Here is a 6256-nt window from a genome sequence, read left to right as displayed (position 1 = left end):
TACACACTTGAAATTTCTGATGCTATGGTAAATGACATCTTTTTAAAGGTTTCATTTTAATTGTTTGCTGTTGACACATGAACCTATGGCTGATTTGTATAACTACCTGTCATCCAACAACCTTCCTAAACCCACTTGTAAATTCTAATTATGTATCTGTAGATGTTCTGGATTTTCTATATGAACAGTCATATCACTTATGAATAATCACAGCTTATTTCTTCCTCTTTCTTACTCTGAAATTATAAAATTCTTCTTTTCCTTAATATTTTAAAAATAAAGATTAAATTTTTTATTTGTCTGTAATTTATTTTTAGTAGTGTGTAAGGTGTGGTTTGAAGCTATGATTTTCCTCAGGCAGACCTCTTGATTTTTATATAACACTTGCTAAATAAGTAGGTATTGGGCCAAGGATGTAGCTCAGTGGAACAAGCGACTGCCTGGCAAGTGCAAGGTCCTGAGTTAGATCCCCGGTACAAAAAAAAAGTTATTGAACAATTGTTTCTATTCTCATTTGTTTTTTATATTAATTTGAGAATCAAGTTATCTAATTTACAAGAAAATTCAGTTGGGATTCATATTAGTAGAGCTTTAAATTATTAATACTATTTCTTACATTGAGCATTTCTATCCATGAACAGGGGCTCCCATTCTAAGTATTTAAACTTCCATATCCCTTAGCAGTTTAATATAGATCTTACACCTTCTTTTTCTCCTTCTTTCTTTCTTTCTTTCTTTTCCTTCTTTCCTTTTCTTTCCTTTTTTTCAGTGCTAGGGATTGAACCTAGAGCCTTCATACTAAAGTTCATCCCCAGTATCTTTAATTAATTAATTAATTAATTAATTGAGACAGGGCCTTACTAAGTTGTTACATTGCCCAGGCTAGGCTCCAACTTGCAGTCTTTCTATCTCAGTCCTGGGATGGCAGATGTTTGCCACCACTTCTGGTTTAGATTTTATGCATTTTGTATCTATTTTTCCCTTATATATTTATATTTTCTGTTGGCATTTGTCCTACTTTTCTTGATGCTGAGACAAAATACCTACCACACAAACTTAAAGGAGGAAAGATTTATTTAGCTCACAATTTGCAGAGGTTTTAGTCCATAAATAGCTGCCTCCAGGGAAGTGTGGCATGCCAAACAGGCATTGCAGAGGAGAAATAGTTCATGGTGAGCAGAAGGCAGCAAAGCAAGCAAGAGAACCAACACATGACCTTAGCAGCTGCTTTCTGCATCTTTTTATATTCTGTCTAGGATGCTGGGATTAGGGTGGTACCAAATCAATCAGTGGACTGATTTAGTAATCACATACCCTGAATCCCAGCATCACACACTCTAAATTCAGCCACCTCTGAAAAAGCCCCTATTTATGACTGCATGAGGCTTTGGGGGACCATCTAGAACACTGCTAAAGAAGTTATTTTCCCCATTTTATTTCTAAATTGGTCTTGCTTGTTTGATGGAAGGTTATATATTAATTTTTCTGTGAGTTAACTTTATGGTTGGTTTCCAACCAATGAAAGAAATTTTCTTCGGTTTGTAATAGTTATTTAATTGGTTCTCTTATTTTTCCCCGGCTAAACAGTGATATATCTAAGCAACATATAATTTACTTCTCCCTTGTTCTTTATTCTTCTTATTCCTTCTCACTAAGGGATTTTAAAGCAGGAAGTCTATCTAACATAATATTTAAAAGTTAATTGGTTGCACAAATTTAATAAAGGAAACCTTTTAGGTGCCTAGTCAGTGGTCCAACTCACTTCAAAAGATGATGTCTTGGGCTAGGAGACGGTCAGAAGAGACGGAGAGAAGTGGATAGACATATGTTGGAAGTAAAATATGTGGCAGAGAATAGGCTAATCATATTATGCTAAAGATTGCAAGCTTCTCAGAAATCTTAGAACATGACAGCCACCGTTAATTAGAAGAGACCATAAATATAAGCAAGTGACTACTCTAACCCTGTGTATTCTCAGAGTCACTCCAACTCGCTAGCCACTTCCAGTGGTAGATAACTCCCTACTCCCCATGGCAGCTTATTCCATGTGTTTAGTTTGCTCCACAAACACTGCTCTTTACAGGCACTGTGAGGAGCCCTACTCTGGGAAAACTCAGAGAAAGGGACAGTTTTCCTCATCTGAGTTCTCTTGTAGAGCAAGGCTGTTTTCTCTTCCTGTGCTGCTCATTCCAAAGATGTTTGCAAAGAGGACCAGAGCATTTGGGGATCCTCATCCCCCCTTCCTTCTCATTTTCTTATCTGATCTGGCGCTCAGTTCCCTTTTTATCCTGGTCTAAATTTGACAAATTGAAACTTGTATGTGTGCGTTGATGAGTTATTGTGTGGTGTCTGTGCCTTCCTAATCCAGTGCCTGGGGAATTATGTTAATTTATTTATAATTGGATATTCTTGTCAATATTTACAGTGTTTACTTTTTTAAAAAAACTGTTTTCTTTAGGAACTTGGTATATCAAGCGATACTAGCTGGTTATAATCATGAAGGCATCTACCACCTAAAAAGGCTGAGAGTACAAGTAATAACACATGTGGAAGGAAGCTAGCAAGTTCATGGGTATTAAGCGTGAAACATAGATAAGGGATTTCTTCAAGATGGGCAATGACCAGAGTCTGCGTTTACACATAAAACTGTAACATCAGGTCCCAACTAATCAGACTTCTTCCCCCCAACACTTTCAGAGTCATTGCGCTAATAATTCTTTCAAAGTCTTTATGGTAATTAGGTATTCACAATCTTCATCCTATTGAACAGTTGATTTTTTTTAATGAAGATACTACCTTCTTGGTGAGGCATTTTTGGATAATATTTGAATATGACTATGTTTGCCGTGTCATGAGTTTTAATACAATTTGTCATCTTTTCCCAAACAAGTTGCCAGATAATGAGATAAGAAAATACATGAGTGTTTTGTTTTGGGTATTGGGGTTTTTTTTACCTGTAAAGAGACTGACCCTGGAGAGTTCAGAATAGAGACAGCTGTGAATTACACTGGATTCCTTTGAGAATTATCGTATATAAACTAAACTGATGATACGGTAGCTCAGGGAATAATCCCCAGTGCTTTGCAAGTGTTGTAGGCAATTTGTGTCCCTGCATGATGTAAGATTCTTTTCTCCCTAAAAGTTTTCTTTAAGCTTAGCTAGCTTAGACTAGGAAAAAGAGCATTGGTTCTGGCATCACATGTGTCTGGCTTTGAATTCTAATATGAGTCCTTCTAAGATATCCAATAGCCCCACCCGTGTGCCCCGCTCGCCCGCATCTGCAGCGCCTCCGCGCCCAGGTTTCAACAGACCTCACCAAAATGCCCTCCCAAATGGAACACGCCATGGAAACCAGGATGTTTACGTTTCACAAGTTTGCTGGGGACAAATGCTGCCTAACAAAGGAGGACCTTAGGGTACTCAGGGAGAAGGAGTTCCCTGGATTTTTGGAAAATCAAAAAGACCCTCTGGCTGTGGACAGAATTATGAAGGACCAGGACCAGTGTCAAGATGGCAAAGTGGGCTTCCAGAGCTGCTTCTCACTAGCTGCAGGCCTCACCACTGCATGCGATGATTATTTTGTAGTACACAGGAAGCAGAAGGGAAAGAAATAGGCGGACTTGAGCTTTCACTCCTGCCCTGAAGAGAGTTCTCCCAAAGGGCCCCTTAAGGAATCTGCCCCTGTTTCCCCTTGTATAAAGATTTCATGAGCAGATCAGGACCCTTAGAAAATGTACAAATAACATCCAGTTCTCACTGGGCAAACAGAAAATGGAAAGTTAACTAAATGCTAGATAATCTTTTGATTTTTATATTTGCATGCTCTTGCCCTCAATAAAGGCTTTTCTTTTTTTTTTTTTTTTGTTTTTGTTTTTCTCTGGTACCGGGAACCGAACTCACGACCTTGCGCTTGCCAGGCAGGCGCTTTTGCCGCTGAGCTAAATCCCCAGCCCCAATAAAGGCTTTTCTTTAGTTCCAAATAGAAGAAAAGAAATCCAATAGGTTTTTGTTTTGTGTTACTTTCCTGGTTAGATGTTTTATATTTAAATGGATTATTAAGTTTTTCTATTATGGATGCTGCAAAATTGAATATATGCAATGTGTACATTTCCATTCATTCAATTTCATATATAAGAATATATATTCAACTTCATATATGCATATGATAAACCTTTACTTAGTAGGTGTTTGGTAAAGTCAGAGATCAGATTCCCTATCATTACTCTTTTTCAATTCATTTGCCTGAAGAATGTCTTTCTTTCCTGACATTTACTGGGTCACCAAGTTCTGTTGATTCTTCTTCTGAAACACTTTTCAAATTGGTTTCATCAGCTTCCTTCTTTCTGGCAGTGTCTTAGTTCAGAATTGCAGCAAACTTTAATTTATGCCCCTCCTTAACGTCTTACCATGTCCGGTCCACTTCTGCACAGCTCAAAGCGTCTCAAAACACATTTTGGACTATGAGTCAGTTTCTCTTGCACAAATGCTTTTCATGACTCATCTTAATTGCAGGAATCTTATGTCCTGCCTGTTGCATCTCAAGCATCCAGCAGCGTGTTCTGTGCTAACTACTTCCTCCTACGAGCCTTCTTAGTTGTCTGTCATTAGATTAGTTCATGGCAAATTTCTGAATTAAAGGATCTCTGAGTAATTTTTAAATATACAAAGAAGATACTCAAAATAGGAGATATACAAATGAAAACTAAGTAAGATACTATTTTTCATTAGTTGGGTAAAGATCAAAAAGTCTGACAATATATTATTTTGTTGAGGAATGTAAATTGGTATCATCCTTTTAGGAAAACAGTTTGATGGTGACATAAAAACTATAGTCACAGAATTCAAGAGGAAGCTGTTTTAGCCTCGTGTGGTGGCACACGCCTGTAAGCCCAGCACTTAGGAAGCTGAGGCAGGAGTATCACTGTGAATTTGAGGCCAGACCAGCCTAAATAGTGAGTTCAAATCCAGTCTGAACTGCATAGTGAGACCCCGACTCAAACAAAACAAAACAAAGCCAAGCTGTTCTAGTGTTTGATTTTCCAGTGTGCAGGAGAATTATTCAAAACATTCTAAAAACACCCACCTTTCTTCATATCTGGTAGGAGCAAGTGTGAAACTGACCCTTCAATTTATCCTGTGAAATATTTCACTAGACACCTCTTGTTTCTAATTGAGTTTGGACCCCTTAGACCTGGAACTGGCCCACAGTGTATTGTTTTTTTACAATATGTTAGAAAAATATGTGTCTCCACCATCTCCAGTGACCTGCCTCTGAGGGATGGAAATGCTACACTCACTGTAAAACCTCCAACTTCTGGAAAAATGTAGTATGTTTTTATTAGTACATATTTGCCATATGTAATGATCAGATTTATCACAGGGAATTTCTACCTGTATATAATATATCTTAATTCTTCTTTTTTCCCCATTCTCCTCCCCTTCCTTCAACCCTTCTTCATCTCCCCATTCACAAAATCTTTGTTTCCATGGAAAAATATAATAGAGACTTTCTGTAGCAATCAGCAACTTCCAAAAGGCATTTGTTACGTTATGAGCATTTTCCAGAATAGTACTTAAAGCAACATTTAGTTTGGGAGATCATAGTGGAGTCAACTGGGACTTAATCTCTGAGTATACCAGACTGGAATCTCAGAGAATTCCTTTCCCAGCACTGCCTGGGCAAAACTGAAGGATGTAATGAACACAGCACAGACTGAAAGCAGACTGTCCTGAAACTAGGTTGTGTCAACAATTGGTCATGTGATCTTGGGCAAATTACTTAACTTCTCTGAGGTTCTGTGACCTCATTTTGCAATACTGTGGTGAAAATCTGATAGATTAACAGCAGCAGCACACTCAGTAAATTGTGTATGTGCTTACAATACTGGCATATAGAAACACCTAATAAATACCAGTTGCCTTCCTACTCGCCACCCTTGTCACCTTCAATTCAGGAGAAATGTTGCCCTCTGGTGAAGTTTTTTTCTCTTTCAAGGTTCTTTTCAAAGGTTACCAAACCTATTTTTCTCTAGAAAAAGAAAAAATGGATGAAAGCAAAAAGGGAGCATGCAATGAAAATGTATTCACGTTAGGTTCCTTGTCTCCAAAAGATGGTCCTGATTTCCTGTTTGGTCAAAAATGAACCTGTTGTCGGGCGTGGTGGCGCAGGTAATCACAGCACTTGGGAGGCTGAGGCAGGAGGATCCTTGCAAGTTCGACACCAGCCTGGACACAAAGTGAAGTGAAGGCCAGCCTG

At 38.2% G+C, this 6256-nt stretch overlaps 1 pseudogene; it reads left to right on the top strand.

The window, feature by feature from the left end:
- The first annotated feature begins 3289 nt into the window (after nucleotides 1-3289).
- LOC102027835 lies at nucleotides 3290-3614 on the top strand (annotated as a pseudogene).
- The last annotated feature ends 2642 nt before the right edge of the window (nucleotides 3615-6256 follow it).

Source organism: Chinchilla lanigera, unplaced genomic scaffold (assembly GCF_000276665.1).
Source record: "Chinchilla lanigera isolate Chin_1 unplaced genomic scaffold, ChiLan1.0 scaffold00013, whole genome shotgun sequence".
In the NCBI taxonomy this organism is placed as follows: domain Eukaryota; kingdom Metazoa; phylum Chordata; class Mammalia; order Rodentia; family Chinchillidae; genus Chinchilla; species Chinchilla lanigera.
The sequence above is the reverse complement of the archived record's forward strand: the minus strand, read 5'-3'. Positions and strand labels throughout refer to the sequence as shown.